Source organism: Callospermophilus lateralis, chromosome 9 (genome assembly GCF_048772815.1).
Source record: "Callospermophilus lateralis isolate mCalLat2 chromosome 9, mCalLat2.hap1, whole genome shotgun sequence".
In the NCBI taxonomy this organism is placed as follows: domain Eukaryota; kingdom Metazoa; phylum Chordata; class Mammalia; order Rodentia; family Sciuridae; genus Callospermophilus; species Callospermophilus lateralis.
Window position 1 is genome coordinate 52,118,256 of NC_135313.1, and position 18,415 is coordinate 52,136,670.

Consider the following 18,415-nt stretch of genomic DNA (forward strand, 5'->3'; position numbering starts at 1 on the left):
TAGTACACAGAAGCACTGGGGAAAAGAGAAATATGAGGAAGACAAGTGTCACCCAATGGTACCTTGTGTTTCTATGCAGTTTCTGAAGCATTTCTGAAATATACGAAATATATATTATATATGAAATATATATATTTTAATATATATTAAATATATATTATATACATTATATGTACATATATTCTTTTGAGTATTACAGTAATCTATTGAGACAAGGCTGATGTAATTAATTCAGTCTTACAGAACTGAAGTTCTAGGCTCAGAGCAACAGCTGAGATTAGAATTCTGATTTTCTATTACTAGTCTAATTTTGTTCCATTGCAAGAGTTGTTTTCAAACTATGGCCCTTAGCCCCAAGACCATAGTCTTACTGATACCTGCAAAGCAATTTAAAATGTCTTTAGAGTCTAGTTTTATAAAGTAACATCAAGTATACTAGAAATACTACACACACACACACACACACACACACACACACCTTATTGTCAAATATGGAGATGAAGATGAACCTCTTATCTGCTTCACAATTAGGTGTTAAAGGGAATTATGATGAATATCTGTGAGGTGTTTAATAATTTGAAAAAATATCTTTTTATTTGCTTTGGTCCTCAGGATAATTATACATGAAAGATCTATTTATTTTCCCATATTAAAGACAAGGAACCTGAACCATAGAAGGAGTGAAAAATATCACACAGCTAGATAGTGCAAGTTCAGACCTCAAGTTCTGCTCTTCCAACACAGGAAGTGTATTTCCCCCATCATAAGGCACTAGAGCCATCTGAAAGGGAATTATCAGCAAAAATTTATAGTGGAGATTGTTAAAAATCAAATTATTTTTCTATTACTAGTCTAATTTTTCTTCCATTGCAAGAGTCATTTTCAAAATATGGCCCCTAGCCTCAAGATCACTGTCTTGCTAATACCTGCAAAGCAATCTAAAATGTGGAGTCTAGTTGTATAAAGTAACGTAAAGTGCATTAATTCATATCAATTTCTTATATAGTAAAACCAACCTACTAATAAATTTCTTGAATTGGTTGATGTTCTTTTTATCACCAAGTTCTTTATCCATTGAAAAGAATGAATTTATGGATGTAAAAGGAGTTTGCTTATCAATCAATATTTAGGAACAAATGTGCCACATACCTCTTAAACCCAAAAAAGTAGGAGGGAAAAAAGTGAATTCTTTTGTGCTTTGCTTCCTTGTCTTTGGGTCATCCTTTTTTTTTTTTTTTTTTTTTTTTTTTTTGGTAGTTGAAGATGGACATAATGCCTTTATTTTGTTTATGTTAATGTGGGGCTGAGGATCAAATCCAGTACCTTGCACATGCTAGGCAAGTGCTCTGCCACTGAGCTACAGCCCCAGCCCTGGATTATCCTCTTGATGTGCTAGCACCCTATGCAATGCTATCTGACCACTCTCCCAATGCTCCTCACCCAGGGCTACAGTTCTGCTAGTTGGTTTAGTTCACTATAATGATTCTAGAAAAATGATGACAGGAGGGTTTGAGGAAGATCTTCCCTATCCAATAACTGGAAAAGTACAGTCAATGCAAATAATGCAAATTATCCAATAGACACACACAATTGCAATCAGAATGTCTAAAAAGAAGATGTTTTAATATTTTCTATACTTTATTTTTTTTTTTTTTTAGTTTAATGTCTTGTATTTAAAAGGAGGCACTGTAATTGTCTCAGCCCTTATATCCTGCCTTGGCTCAGGACCTGAGGTGCACAGTTCTTAGTTACTTATGTCATAGGTGAAAAATTGAGAGTTGTCTGCAAGTATTTGATGCTTCTTTCAGCTGTTGTTAGGAAATGCAATCCTCAAATAATTCTCCACCATAAGTCTTAGCTATAGGTGATTAAAAATAGACAAGGAGGAAAGAAGGATATAGTTGCAGCTTGCAGGACATAAAAAATGTACATACTTCTAAATTGTGCAAGCCACAGGGAACACTTCTCACAGGTGTTCCACTCTGCAGAGGTTACTCAATTGCCTGCAAGTACAATCCAAGCTGTTGACTGGAGGTGTTGAGGGGCCCTCCCCTTTTATGTGTACCTTAGATTTCTGGAAATACCAATACTTATCTGAATTCAGTAGCAACCACAACAACTGTTCTATTCCCAACTCTGAAGTGCAGGGCACTAAAAGCTGGGTGTTTTTTTTTTTTTTTTTTCTTCTCTCATGGAAGGCTTTTGCCTCTGGAATTTCCTGCTGCTCCGTTTGCCAAAGCCCCATCCTACTGACCCTTAGGGACTTGTGCAAGACTTAGTTTTCAATATAACCTTCACTGATGGGAAAAGACTTTAAGAGCATAATTTTGTAAAAGACTCTTTAAGCAATTATCATTCTTCATGATCTTTTTGAGTTAAAATGATTGAATTTTGGAGCTTGCCTTCTGTAGCAATTTCAAATAGGAGACAGTTTTAAGAACAAACATACCAATAAAGATCTACCCTTAGTAATGAGTGAGACTGCCTAGCTGGATGTGAAGATGTTTGCATTCTAAAAATATAAAAACTATCAGAGTAATGCCCCTTCTCACGCTGGTACCTCAGGTGCGCTGGCGCCTGCAATAATCCTACATTCCAAAGTGGATAATAAACACAACCTGCTCCTTTAGAAAGCTCTAGAATGGGGTGAGTGCACATTTGTTAAATCTCAAACCCACCCTGGAAAACAGCATTGGCTTTGGCTGGACGCTAAGATATTTACTCTGGACGATTATGCCAAGACATTAACAGCTGCTAGATTAATTATTTATGGTGTTGGTGTCAATCATCTGAGACAAGAACCAAAGAATAATATTTTAAAATCATCTGGCTAAAGAAAAAATCCCTACTGTCTACTACAGCTCTCTTGTCATTTATTACCCTTGAACTTCTTCCCAAAGAAGTAATCTCAGAAAACTGCTTTCTTGAAATTATTTTTCCTTTCCCCTTCAATGTTTTCTTTCCAAGTGCTTTCCCTTTGAGGACGGAGCACCTTGGCCATGTGTGCACAATTTTCAGAAGATGCCCTACATCAGGTTAACCGATGGCACGTTTCAGTTTGGAAAACTTAAATAAACACGGAATAGAAATCCAGAGGAAATGAGCCCTCTCCCCGCCCACGAGTGTTTCAGGTCCAAGCAAGGCTGCGATGCCTTGGCTCTCCGGGCCTTCCCGGCTCAGCCAAAAACGCCCAGGCTGCTCCGTGTGGTCAGGGAGCAGAGAGCTGGTCAAAGAGGAAAAACAAATAGTTGGTCTGCCCATCTCCAAGAAGAGAGTTTCACTCTGGTTTTCCTAATACATGAAACATCCGCCCTTCTGCGCGGCTTGGCATCCCGGTTTGGGGACCTCTGTCATCGCCCAGCCTTTCTTCAAGGACCTGAGCCCCGAAGCTGCGCCCCGGGTGGGACCCCTGGTCGCCGGCGCCTGCTCTCCCTAGCTGTGCGCGCGCGCCTGGCAAGGCGGGATTTAAGGCAGCGCTGCTGCGGGAGGCTCTGCAGTGTCAACCAGCCCCGAACAGTCCCGCCTCATCGCTTTAGTGTGTGTGCCTTGCAAGTCTCTCCTTGGTCAACCGTCACCACCATCGGCGCGCGGGAGTGGCGTTGGAGCGTCTAAACCCGGGGGTCCTCGGCCAGACGAGGGAGCCCGGCGGGCTGCTGGTGCGGGCAGGGCGCGCCCGGCGGGCTCGGGGCACACGCGGCTCACCTGGGCGAGGCCGGGCGCGCAGGCGCTCAGCGCCGGGGCCGCGGCCGGGCGTCTGAGCCCCACGCCCGAAAGAGTTGGACAGTTCCGGGGCCGCGCTGCGCCCAGCTGTCGCCGGCGCCACCGCCGCCGCTGTCGCGGTAGCCACCGTCCGGGGCTGCAGCAGATCGCGGGAGAGCGTCTGCGCGAAGCCTCAGTGCAGCCCTGGCGGGACCGCCGCAACCGCCGGAGCGCGAGCAACAGCTTCCCGGCTGGAGGAGCCACTGCCCTACGCGCCCGCGGCCGGCGCGCCGAGGTAAGCTCCGGACGCCCCAGCCCAGCCCGGTGCCCTGGGAGCCGGCGCCGCCTTCCTGTACTTCCCCCGCCCGCCTCCGCCTAGAGAGTGGGCATCTGGGCGCGCCGCCAAGGGAATGGTTGCAAGCCCACCTCCCGATAGAGTTTGCACTTTGTCCCGCAGTCCCACTTGTAGAGGAGGGAGCCCAGGGGGCTGCTCCCCGGGCTGCAGAGGCCAGTCTCGTGGGAGTCCCTGTAGTTAAACAGAAGGTTGGGAAGCCAGAGGAGCAGAAGAGCCCCCAGGATAGGCTCCGATTCTCAAGGACGGAAAGGGAGGATGGAGACGGGGAGAGGACAAGCAGAGTGCCCCGCTGTGGTTAGCCGCAGCGCCTCTGCCACTGAGAACTTTGGGGTTTGACGTCTTTCTTTTCATTAGAGGGAAAGGGGTAGTTTGGGTACCGAGGTGTGGGAGGAGGATAACAGTTGAAGCGTGGGGTCCCAGGAGAGTTGTGCAGCTGAACTAAGGTGAGATGGGGACGAGGAAGGCGCCCAAAGTTTGCACTTGTTGGGAGGCATGAAGGGCAGCCTTGTCTATGAAGTGCTGGTGAAGGTGTCAGCGCAGGGTGGGAGGACTCTGTGGGACTGCGGAAGGGACGAGAAGGGGAGGAGGAGGACCATCTGCTTCACCACTGCTATGTGCGGGGGCCTGTGGGGAGAAGGGAGAGCTGGCAGGAAGATGCTTCTCCGCTGCTTCCTCAAGCTCTGGAAGACCGTTTTTATGGTGAACCTGGATAACAAGTTTTGTGGGTCCTGAAAGGAAAATAAATTGTCAAGTAACCCCCCCCCCCCCAACACGTTTGCCCCAGGAACACAAATAGAGGCAGTTTTGGAATGTTCTTAGAAGTTCCTGGCTTGGGAAACATCCTTCTTCATTCACTTCATTTTCACATAGAGATGAAATTTGCAGTTCTCGTTGGCTTTGCTTTTCTGAGGAGCATCATACCAAGGAGAATTCAAACTTTGTCAAGATGTAGCAAAAGATGCCCCAAAGAGAAAGAATATAACATTTGTGTCACGGGGTAGAGCCTCTAGCCTGAAAACTGGCAGCTTCCATGTAATTCACAAAGCTGTGGGAAATGTATTTATCAAATGAAAGGTTTTCATAAATCCAGTAAACCACATCTCGGATAAAATTAAATATTTGGGCTTGAAAGAGCTCCCTGAAATGTTTCAGGGTTAGATTTTTATCAGTTTTCAGTCTTTTGATCTTACTTTGATGCCATATGTACATAAAGTATGTGCTGCCTCTTCCCTATAATAATAGATAAATGCCTTTAGAATGCAAAATATTACAAGTTTTGCTACTTGAGATGTTCAACGTTGGGAAACTGTGTATTTGGTCAAAGCATTGATTTTCAAATTCTATAGTCCCATAAATCAAGTATTTGTGGATTTATAATTCACACTCTCACCCATTTCAAAAAGTGAAAACCACAAATCAAATAGCTATTCTAGTAGATCTCCTTGACCTCTTTTGACGCATTTGTAGTAAAAGGCTTTTGGAAAGGTGAAGTCTCCTAACAGAAAAAATTGCTGTCCTCTCTGGAAACATCCTAGTGATATCAGTATATTGCAGCGAACTTCCTTATGTAGTTCATTTGCATTATATTGTTTTGCATTACATAAGTAGTGATCTTTTTTAAGGAAGTTTAATAACCACTAAATATCTTCTATATTAAGAAAAATAATGGTGACACTTTACAGGATTTTAACAATATACAGATTCACAAGGCTAAAAGGAAATGATGAATTAACGCTTCCTTCCTGAACTGAGGCAGAAAGCCAGTGGAGGCTTTCCTCTTCAGTTAAACCAAAGAAGGAACTGTGATTAGATCTTGTCACCCAAACATGGCCGATTAGTGAGACCTGTCAACAGTTGGAGGATAACTTTATAAGCTGCAACCATTATATGATAATCTATCAAAGTATATCAGGTGTTTTCAGCGTTCTTTTTCTCAGGCAGGTGTCCTGGCTCTGAGAGAAAACAAGCAAGCAAACAAACAAATAAACAAAAAACAATCAGAACAGCTCTGAGAGGTGGCATGTCTCCACAGAGTAATGCTATGTGTAGTTGGGAACCTTGAAAAAACACAAGGATCCTCAATCTCTGGAACGCTCCTCCCTCTCCGTCCATGCCTTGCCCTTTGAGTTTTTTCTTACCAGTCTCAGAGATGACATTACCTGACTTTGAACAGGAAAAAATTGTAATAAAAAGCACAAGCAGTTAGCTCTAACTTCTCACAGGAATGACTGCTTCATTTGTGAAATAAAGCGCAAAACAGGCTTTCTACTGTTCCTATGAGATCCTGAATCTTCAAAGGTCTGATGAACAGTGTGTGTGTGTCTGCCCCACTTTCCCACTGTCTTTTGGTTTCTTCTTCTTCTTTCTTCTTTCAATGATAAGCCCCCTCCACATAATGTCATCATTTCTATTTTGCTACTTTCCCCATTGCTGTCTCTGTTCCCTATGGGTCTCACTCCTTTACTATTTCTTTATTATTATTATTATTATTATTATTATTATTATTATTATTATTATTTTAACTCTAGGGATTTCTTATGATTTTCTTTGTTTTATAGATTATCTCCTTTTTGCCCTTTTTAAGGGAATTTTTACTCATTGGTGTTCTTTTATTAGTGTGGGATTATTTCTTCCTAAAGTAACACCCTAGCTGTCTTTCCCTCCTAAATTTCACTTTTAACATTTTGAACCACTGAAGAGTTAGCTTTATATTATTCTCAGATGCTTCAAATCTAACATCAGCTTTCACAATGTTTTATCTAAACTCCTTTTAATGGCTTTCTCCCAGATGAACAGGGATGACTCTGTCAGTTTTCTCAGTCACCCAGGATCTTCCTAATACCTTTGCTTTCCATCTATAATCCACAAACAAATTCCACCTGCTCCATGTCCTCAATGCCTCTTGATGGCCACTTCACCTTTCTATCCCCACAGTGAGGGATTTGTTTAGTCTTACCTCTTTTTAGATCTACGATGATGATTTCCTGACTAGTTTCCCATCTCTAGTCTCTTCTGTTTCAAAGTATGTCACAGCTGGTTTTGCAGAATTAGCTTATTAAAGCAGAAGCAAACTGGCTAATAAATTTTCCCCATTTTCCTACCAAATGATCCTCTAACAGTTAAGACCTTCTGAACTCCAGCCCCAAAACAACTCCATAATTTTTACTTTGATCTCATTGATTGACTCCTTCATTCATTTATACATATCCTCCATGAGTCCTTGCATGCCTGCTGCTTGCCACGCACAGCTGGGGAGGATAATTTTTAAAACAACCTGTGTATTTGCTCAGTGATATATGGCAAATTTTATTTATTGATGTTGGAATCCACTGATAAAATGAAGCCCCTCCTTTGCTGCCTCCCCTTCATAGTTCTGAGGCATCTACACCCTCATGAGCCTCCTTGGAACAGTCTGATGCTTCCCTATGCTGAGAGCAGTGCTCCCTGCTCATACAGCAGGTCTCTGAGCTCTGTCTTCCCTGGGCCTGCAGCAGGCCCTTTCACTTCCCTATAACCACCTCCACCTGTCAATCAGGGCAATTGTAAGGTATTTTCCTTTTCCTCATCTCCCTTTAATGCCAGCTTTTTGCTCCACAAATTCTGCTGGATCTCTTGTTGAAACAAAGGTCAAAGTCTTCCTCATATACATTCATGTGCTTTCTGCATCTTTCTTTAAGGGCAGTGCACTAACCTGGCCTAACCTCAGACCTTCATTTCCTGAAATACCCAGCTCATGGACTGGCCCATCATAGGACTTCAACAAAAAATTTAATTAGTTGGAGTGAATTGTAACTAGTTCTCTAGTCCCTTGTGTAAAATCTACTCTCTCTCACTCTCTCTCTCTCTTTTTTTAACATTTCAATTTGATCTCACAGTAGAATCAGTGCTTCTCAAACTTCAATGTGCATATAAATCATTAGGAAATCTTATTAAAATAGGGATTCTGGTTAAGCAGGCCTGGGAAGAAACCCAGGGTTGTGCTTTTTTTTTTTTTTTTCCTTAAAGAGAGAGGTGAGAGAGAGAGAATTTTTTTTTAATCTCTCTCTCTTTTTTTTTTAGTTTTTGGCGGACACAACATCTTTGTTTGTATGTGGTGCTGAGGTCGCACGCATGCCAGGCAAGTGCGCTACCACTTGAGCCACATCCCCAGCCCAGGGTTGTGCATTTCTAACAAGCTCCTAGGTAATGTTGAAATAGCTGATCCTGAAGCATGCTTTGAGCAACAAGGCAGTAGATGATACTTCCCAGGCTTGGGGGTTACTGGCAGCCCCAGCCTCTTGGCCTGGCACTCTTCCTATGGGTAAGATTCTTCAGTCTTACTTTCTATTTTGAAAGTACTCTAGGCCTGGATGTGCCTCCCAAGGCTGAATGGAAGCTTGGCTATTTCCATGCATCTCCCTGTTATTTTACTGCTGCTTTATTGCAGTTGCTCATTCTCCCTATTGTATTTTTCTCTGGCCAGTCACATTGCTTTGTTAGACATTCCTTCTCATCTTCCCCTTATTGCAGATTATGGCTGTTCTCCTTTCTCCCTCTGCTTTGATGTTTTTCTTGTCTTTGCTCTCTGGCTCTTGACATTTTCTTCAGGTGTCTTGGCGAACTCCCTGCCCCACCTGTTTTCCTACAGCTTCCAATTTTTTTTTTTCAGTGAACCCCAAAATAGGGTGTAGGAGACACAAGCTCTCGTCCTGCCTTTCCTGCCAGTGTGAGACGCCGTGAAGCTGTTTCTTTTCTGGGCTCCTCCATCGCTTTTAGATGGAGGGTGTGGGTGAACAGCTTCCTGGGTCTGCTTCAGCACAAGAAGCCATGTGGATGTTCACGTGGGGCAGGAGGAGCAGGCTGGGTGGAGACACCACAGCTCCTGTGATTGTGCTGGGGTTGCTGTTGGCCTCCGTCTGGTGTTCTTGCTGCACGTTCCTCTTCCAGATAAACAACTTGAACTTTCCTTGTTCTAGCACTAATCAGAGAAATATTCATATTTTTTTATTCCTCGGTGTCCTCTAATTAAGTTGTTCTCACCCCTGGATTCATGCTTAAAATCACCTTAGGAGCTTTAAAATATACTGATGATTTTAGCTTATTTCTAAGCCATAGTTTAACTTATCTTTTCTTCTTCTTCTTCTTTTTTTTGCTGTGCTGGAGATTGAATCCACAGCCGTGCATATGCTACTAGGCAAGCACTGTGCTGCTAAGCTGCACCACCAAGCCCACTTGATCAATATTTTGTAAATTTCCCCAAGTGATTTCCATTTCCAGTGTGGGTGGAGAAGTACAGTTTCTGAGGAGGCCATGCTATGTGGTACCTGAGACACAGCAGTACTGCGATTCTAACCTGTTTTTTTTTTTTTTTTTTTTACTTATCAGCTCTGAGAGATCAGGGATGTTATTTAAATTCTTTGGACCTTGGTTTCTTCCTCTGTGAAATGGGTTGACTTCACTGTGATGAAAAATCCCTGAGATGTTGTCTGTGGAGCCAGCAGTGGAGGGCTGTACCCATTGCAGTTATTCCAGTAAAGGTAGTAGTTGTGTTTTGGGATAATCCCAACTGAAACTCTCTGAATTGCTTAAGGGTTACCTGCCCTAGCCTGGTTAATAATGTCCTCACCTCCTGATTAGTTTCAAGAAATTCAGCACAGTGGAATCAATTTGGAAAAAAAAAATTATGAGCACATTTCTCAGAAGTCAATAAAAAAATACAGAAGGCATATATACTAATAAAAAGCAATTGGCCTTTTGTTTTTGATTCATTTGGTGCCACACCAACTCAACAGTCTCATAAACAGCAGAGATGGATCAAAATACTTATAAAACTGATACAAAAAATGACCAGAATTTCATACCTACTTTATGAAAAATGACTTAGCCCTTTAATAAAGACAGTTCTATCATCAACAAATAAAAAACATTGAAATTCATGGGCCTAAGAGAGCATTTTATTTTGGTAATAAATATGAATGTGTAAAGCATTTACATTTCTGAGTTTATAATGGGAAATGGAATTTAAAAATAACACACACACACACACACACACACACACACACTCTATCCTAAGCAGGCTAAAGCTGATCAACTTTTTCTTTTCTTTTTGGCTGAGAGTCTGAATAGCCATTATGCTATTATATTATCATTATATCAGCAAAACAAAGACTTGATAAATGGATATAATCAATATTAACTGAGGTCCCATATCCCTCCTCCCTTTCCCCCCCCCCCCCGCCCCCTGAATGCATCTGGAAATAAATAAAAGGGGTATTCTATAATATCAGTGGGCCTGGCAAAGGTACCCAATCATGATTATCAGGAGTTGTCAGTATGACAACCCCTTTTCTTGCTTTGCATGAAAAGAACTACACATGAGTACTGCTTTCCACCTTTTTCTCTTAGAGAAAAGTGTTCAATTCTGCATTATTTACTTTTAGATCAGGAAGAACATATTTTTCAGTTAAATCTTCACTAACAGCTTCATGTTTACTCTTGACACTGTGATGTGTACTTTTTAATAACATGATTGAGAAGATAGGATGAAACGTTCAAAAGTACCATTGGGCTACACTAAAGCCAGTTGTGAGAGATAATGAGCTAATTCTTCTAAATCTTTGCTTCAATATACGAGTGTTAAAATTGTGTGAAATTCTACAGACAGTTGTGGTTTTTCATGTGTGTTAGCTGAAATGGCCAACCTACTAAGGTTTTTATAGTCCAGAGCCTAAACTCTTGGCCAGCTCATACTGGTTTCCAAATAGTACAGATTCTAATTCTCTTCAGCTTCCTACCTTGCTATTTCTGTGAAATAATAGATTGAAATATGGAAATGACTGCCACTCAGTCAAACCCGATCATTAAATCATTTTGCCTTTAGAGTTTAAAGTGACCTTTGTGCAAAATCCTCACTGATAAATTAGAAAAATGAGACCCACAAAATTCAGAATGTTTAAAAATTTGAGCATACGGAAATTAAACTTTACAAGTAATTGTAGAAAACATCTACTGGTATTGACACTAGCATTTAAATTTCATAGAGAAAATGTGTGGATCCTATGATGTCTTTAGATTTGATACTTTGGAGGTGGGAAAACGTCTCCTCACAGGCTTAGGGAGAGAGAGATTACCTTATATGCTGTGAAAAATCAGATGCTTAGAGTAAGAATTCAAACATTAAATGCCATTGTTTGCATACAAATAATCATACTTGTGTATAAAACCAGGCATTTTGATTTTGCATACTTGAAATATTTTTATTTAAATCAGTTGGTCGTTGTACATGTTCTTAAATACCTGAAAATGCTGATGGTAAAACATGCTGCATGTTTTGCACTAATGAAGATACTATAAACTAAAGGTTGAGTTCATAATCTAGCATTACACTTGGAGCATGCAGCTTTCAGCTCTTCTGTTTATTAGCTGTGTGACCAAGTTATGAGACTTCCTCTCTGTGCCATAGTTTCCTAAGTCTAAGAGACCATGAAAGACCCTTTGATGGGATTGTTGTCAGATAAAATGAGATAATACACACAAATATACTTAGGAATGTTGTTGGCACCTATAGTAGTCATAGAGGTAGCCATTATTGTACATCATATGGTTTATTAATACCAAACGCCTCACCGGTACACTGATTTCTTGGCCAGGGAAATTTTGCCACTCTGATGTTTCAGTTTGAAACTTAGTTGGTATTTTTCAGTTACATATTCTTTGTTTCCTCCTCTACTTTTCCTTGTTTACTTCTGAAGAACAATGCAATGAGATTGGGAGCAGAGATGTAGAATTGTAAACACTGCAGGGACTCTGGAAATTGTGTAACCATGGGAAACACAGGCGGATTTTGACTGGCAAAAAAAATGGATTCTGGGACTTTTTGGAAGGATCAAGTGGCTGACCACATAGCTTGTGCATGAACGTGCTTGTTGAACTTGTTAGCCAGGTGGAAACCTGGAATGTTTGGAAGTTGCTCAGATAAGGAAGAGTGATTCAGGTATGGAGACAGCTCTTTGGACCAGAATCTGCGTGACGAGGGCAGATTCAGTCAAACCCAGTTTCTTCTTGGGAACCTGAAATGTAGTTGGATAGTAATTGGGATCCTCCTAAGTTTACATGCATTTACTTTAACATCTGAATTATATTTTTCAAGTCAGAATTTAGCAAGCAAAATAGTTGGCAAGAGAAAGATATAGTTGGTGAACTGCCTGAAGGGTTATTGGAGTTTAAGTCCGTATATGCTTCATTATTACATATGTGATTCTTAATGGTCAATCTCACTTGCAAAGGAATGAAATATTCCATACTCAGAATGTGGAAGGTAAAATCTTTGTGTAGCCTGCTTCCTCTGTTCTGTGCTTATGGCCACCAGACTTGTCCTAAAAGCATCCTTAGTATGGTCATTCTTGGATGTTAGCATGTGAAAGAATCCTTGAGGCCTTGCTCAAAATGCGGGTTTCCCAAATTGACCCTTGAAGGTTGCATTTGTCAACTTGTTATCCTGGTGACATAATACCCGAACTAACCAACTTAAATGGAGGAAAGATTTATTTTGGCTCATGGCTTCAGAGGTCTCAGTCCATGGTTGGCTGGCTTCACAGTTTGGATGTCTTTGGCAAGGAGCATGCAGTGGAGTGAAGCTGCTCACCTCCTGGTGGCAGGAAAGACAGAGGAATGGCCTGGCTCCCAGTGTCTCCTTCAAGGTCACCCCTTCAGTGACCTAATTTCTTCCCACTAGGTCCTCCTCTTTGGCCACCCTCCAGTAGTGCCACAGGCTGGGGACAGTGTGGGGGCATTTGGACCTTTGGGGACATTTAGGATACAAACTCTAACAAAAGTCCGGACTCACTGGGTTTGAGGTAGGACCCCAACATAGTTGGAGATTAGCCCTGGTTCTCACATAGGAATAATTATATCAGAATTAATTGTGGTTCTTAGCAAAAGTCCTGTAAAGTATGTGAAGCTCAGTTCCCCTGTCCTACATGCCATTCCTTCCTTTAGGTGCTCTGAGAGCACCCCACATGGACCCTGTCATGTGTGAATCCTGGAGAGTCAGACTACACTCTCTGATTGACTACTGACTGGCCTTCTTCACAGGCTTTAGTCCCCTGTGGGGGCATTGACCACTGGCCTACCTGCCTCAGTGTCCATGTGAACTCACTTGTGATATAGGTAGTCTGAGGCCCAAGCCTAACTCTGCAAAAATCTAAAAGGAGGTTGCACGAGATGATGTCTTGCAGCCAGAAGTTTTTCCTGTCTCCCCAGCTGATACTTATGCCCAGAAGGAGTTCGCTGACCAGTGCTTATTGGAATTTTGTCTTTGCCTTCATGACGCACACCTTCAGAGAGCGGCAGTGGTTTGGGTAACTGCATTGACACAGTGACCATATGGCTGGGGCTGAGACCATCATGGCCGCTGAATGTGTGCAGCGTCTCTTCCTTCTCATGGATCCAGGCTTTTGCTATCATTCTTGATAATTCAGAAACATGATTGCAACATCCAATAGCTGTACTCTGGGTACAGCTATTTGTCCTGTCCTTGTGGTTTTATGGTGGGAAATAGCAGGCTTCCTTCTCTCCCATCCTCTTCTGGTATTTGTCTTATGCAGCTGCAGAACAGAGCCTGAGATGACTGTGACAGATGTATAGACGTGATGGTGTGCATTCAGATGGCTGTTCTCATGGCAGAGACCCCTATAGCCCTTTGGGATCCTTAAAGTCTTTATTTCCTCACTGAGCTTGGCTTACATAAGTGAGGTTTAAATTTGTCGAGATTTTCACAGGTTCTCGGATCTGTGTCTTCCTCCTGAATTCACTGGAAAAGAGTATAACGTGCTCTTGGTTGGAGTGGGTAAAGGCTAGTCTGATCTTTAGAAATATTTGGATGTTGCAATCATGTTTCTGAAATTATCAAGAATGATAGCAAAAAAATGTGTTTACTCAGGATATGTATCAATTCTTCTATGTATTTGGGGTGTGTATTTAGATCCATTTTAAATACAGATTCTAAAATTTTTAATGTTGCTACCTAAAGGAGTGAACAAACGTTGGCCTTAAGAATTATTAAGCTTTGTGTCATAAAGAGTTCTAACTGATCATTATTATTTTTTTAATATTTATTTTTTAGTTGTAGTTGGACACAATACCTTTATTTTTTTTAATTTGTTTTTATGTGGTGCTGAGGATGGAACCCAGGGCCTTGCACGTGCTAGTTGAGCTCTCTACTGCTGAGCCACAACCCCAGTCTGTGATCATTGATTATTTTACAAACTAACAATAGTGTTTTGCAACTAACACTTGGTTACCCATGAAACCTCATGGTGTGCATTGAGGGGCAGGTGACATAGAGGTTGACAGTGTAGCATCGCCTCAATGTAGGGTCATGTTTAAGCCCTGCCTCAGACCACACAGATGTCACCCTCCTTCCTCAACTGTAAGAGAGGCTCAGTGGTAACGGAAGGGAGCAGGGATTGGCCAAAGTGGGTATTTGGCAAAAAAGATATGCTGATTCAGGAAATGATATACCTATTAAATTAAATGTGTGTGGGGATGAGGCAGACAGGAGATAGGAGGATTGGGCTATACAGATCTCAAGAGAGAAGTTACTGATGACAAGACAAATTTATTTCCTAACATTAAGGGAAAAAAATGTTAAGGGCAACCTCTGAAACTGCTCCATGGGGTTGATTATGCTGCTACTTTGAGGCGACCCTGAAAAGAATGGATTTTTAATAGTCTGTAGAGCCTGTTACTAGTTAGGAATGTCATACTTCAAGGACCTTTGCAACTAGCCCATTTTGTCTCTCTTGAGCTTGATGACCATGACAAAGTGTGCAACAGGGTCAGGATTTTAGCACTGGTGGAAGCCACCTTGTTAGTCTGTAAACAAGTCAGGATGGCGCCTGGCATTTTGCCAGAGAAATGTTAGGGTCTGTAAACAAGTCAAGATGGCGCCTGGCAAAATGCCAGAGGGAGTGGTTTGTGAAGTAATGCCAGCAAGCCATTAAGTGTGGAGATTCCTGATTGGTTGACTGCTGCATCCAGTTTATGTTAATTAGATAATCTGTGTGGAATGTATAAATACCGCTCCTTTCCTACAATAAACGGCTCCCATTCCTGCTGTATCAACGTACACAAGTTGTTCGTCACACACACACCCCCCCCCACCCCGGACTGCGGCACCACCTAAGCAGCCCAGCATGTCAAAAGACACAAAGCAGAATCTTAGTGAATCTCCCTCAGCCTATGGCTGCTGCTTCCTGACCTCCATTAGCAAGAGGACAAGGCATCTCACCATCTGTGACAGACAAGAAGGCTTCAAAACAACATGCCTATTCTCTGCAACGTCGAAGGGGTGACATGTGGACAAGGAAGTAGATTGAATTTCTGAAGTTCCAGCAGGCAGGACCAGATTCTGTGGGTGGGATAGAGAGTGGCAGATTTTAACTCAATATGAGAAAGAACTTTCTAATGATTTAAACTGTCTAATAGGAGTATGGCTGCTGTGGAGTTTCCTGCTAGCTGTAGCCAGAAGTCTGCAATGGCTGATGAGCCACCAACGCAACACTGAAGGAATTCCTGCATTGAGAGGAACCTCGGTGGAACTGGTCACTACAATCTGTCCCCTTGACATTATTGACAACATAATTTGAAGAATGACTATAGGCAGGAGAGGAGTGTATATAAGAAAAAAGGTAGGGAAAGAGGTGTTCTTGGACTTTAAGATCAATTACTTTACCTTTTTATTCCCACATTTTTATTATTTGTCCAGCTTTTATATACACTGCACTTATTGAGCATTTTCTCATTTAATAGCCAATTGGCCAAAATACCAGCATGTCCTTTCTTAACCAGAATTCTGCCACTGTTTCCCTCTCTTCACACAAGGGCCAACCTCTGTGGTCAGCTCCAGTGACTTCTCACAAGTTGTGCTACAGCCTTGCCACACCTGAGCTAAACTCCTTAGAAAGGTTTTCACATCACTTTTTCTTTTTCTCTTTTAATGCTTTTCTGTAAGATTGTCATGATCTGTGTGCATTGACTCTTCTCACTGGACTGCAAATACCTAGAGAGACTCCTTGACTCATTTATTTGCTTCATGACTATACAAGAGTCTGGCAAATAGTGAATGCTCATGTTTGTAGACTGAATGTTTGATTACGCCTCCCATCTCACCCTTCCCCCAGAAGAGCTTCCGAGTATGACTTTAACTCTCAAGGTAAGGAAGTAAAAAGAAAAATATACCACAATATTCTTTCTCTTCTTGACCCTACCTCCCCAGTCCTACTTCTAACTAACTAACCATCTACTCTGTTTCAGGGGAAGAGGAAAAGACAGTGAGGAGGATGAGACCAAGTTACTCTCCAACAGTAAGGAAGGGAAAGCTACCTCCTATGTAGCTCCCAAGACTCCCCAATCAACTGCCTGGTTGTAGGATGAGCTAGTTAACTCTTCTTTCTGTAAACTAGCTGTGGGACCTAAAAGTGCTCTTGTGACCAACTCATTGTTTTGTGTTTTTTTTTTTTTTTTAAGAAAAATTTCAGGAGCTCATTCAATGTTAAATTCTGTGATTCATAATTCCTTTTCCCTTCAAAGGTTCCTGAAATCCTTTCCCCCTATGTATTATTTTTTAGACAAGCAAATAGCCAGACTGGTGCTGATAAGAGAAGCATTGTTATGCTTCACAATTCTGTTTGGGATGGCACTGGGAAGACTATGTGCTTTGTAATCTGACACATTCAGATGGAGTCCCTGCTGTATGGCCTTGGACAACTTAAAACATTCCTAAGCAGAAGATTCCTTTCTTACAGAATGGGTATATTATATATCTCACAGGAATGCAAATGAAGTAATGTATATGCAGTATTTATCCCATGCCAGAAACATAATGAGCCCTTGGAAAATGGTAGCTGCTATTATTTAGAAACAGTTCCCTCTCTCTTTCCTTTTCTTTTCTTCAACCCCTAAAAGGCACCTACACACAAGTCCTGAAGGAGTTTCCTTGGCGTGGGTATCACTGTGTTCTTGAGCATCATTTCTCCTCCGTCTAGAATGAACAGAGGGCAGTCAAGGTCTTGCCTTCTCCTAAGGCATTCTATTCCTACGTGTACACTAGCTGAAAGGGAAACCCATTGCACTGTGGGTGGGGAGATATTTACTTTAACATTTGCATAGAGACAAACATAAATGTTACTGAGGAGATGCTGGAAGTGAGTGCAAGGTCATATATCTTAATATCACATGACGTATCACACCCAGATCAAGATTCCTTTATTTAAAGAAGCTTTGACAGAGTGCTGGTGACGCAGCAGCTCCTGAGCCTGACAGCAGATAGATAGATACTCTATAAAAATTTATGAAGTTTGAATTATAAAGAATAAACTCCACATGCCAAGTAGTAGCATTTCTTATTAAAATAATTTCATCTTTAAGTTCATTGTCTCCACCTATAATGGAAGCTCGTGCTATGGCTAGACACCCCAGCAGCCTGTAAACTTTTATATGGGCTTTTGGAAAGAGATGAGAGTTTTACGAGATATGATTTTCTCATCTCACCAAATTAGATTATTTGAGACAGCGTCCCTAGATGTAAAATTTCAGTCCTGAGTAAATCTGTGCCTCTGAGACTGTGCAGCCTGCTAGCACAGTGGAAATGGAGCATAATAAATCTGCCCTGAGCCCATTTCTCTCCACAGAGCTCCATAATTCATTCTTTGCTTGGTTCCTATGACCACGTTTTCACAGCCCATCAGTCTGCATCCAGCCTGGCTCCTGTCACGTGCTATGCCTCCTCTTTGGTCCACATCTCACTTCTTGGCATGCACGGCTCACAGGCTTCCTTCTAGAGCTGTGTGACTTTGTGGACCCTGGATCCAAGCTGTTCATGATCATATGGCAGACATGTATTCTAGTTAGAGGGTGGCCTGTTTGTTGCAGTATACTTTTATTTTTTTAAAGATACCCAGTTTTAAATGGATTGCAAAAAATAACACCATCTCAGGAGTATGAATATAGGCCTGGTGGGTACTTCAGCTATTCTTTCCTGATCTCCTCTGAGGGAACATGGGAGGAGGGACATACAATCAAAGCTACTGCTTCTTTCTTCCAGTCCCTTCCTCTTCATCCATGAGGAATGCTTCCTCCTTGCTCCTGTGGCTTCTCTCCATCTTCTCTGGGTTAACACTACTTTGGTCCAATATGGTACCCCCACTATCTACTGCCATAAAACCAGGAGTGACTATAGAAGCTTGCAAGGAGCTTAGAAAAAAAGAAGGATTGATGAAAATTTCCTCCAAGGTAGAGTGGAGGCATTCACCCTAAATTGGGGATTAAATGCCTGGTTCTAGTTTCATTTCCAACCTTAATTAACTGTTCTGATACTAGGCA

The 18,415-nt window shown here is 41.9% G+C and overlaps 1 protein-coding gene across 4 annotated transcripts in view; it reads left to right on the plus strand.

Annotated features, from left to right (window-relative positions):
• The first annotated feature begins 3,776 nt into the window (after nt 1–3,776).
• Znf385b (zinc finger protein 385B) overlaps nt 3,777–18,415 on the plus strand; it is a 358,632-nt gene continuing 343,993 nt past the window's right edge. For all 4 annotated transcript variants that reach the window (XM_076865705.2, XM_076865706.2, XM_076865707.2 and 1 more), the window contains exon 1: nt 3,777–3,994. The gene's annotated coding sequence lies outside the window, so the exon portion shown is untranslated. The remainder of the gene's footprint in view (nt 3,995–18,415) is intronic.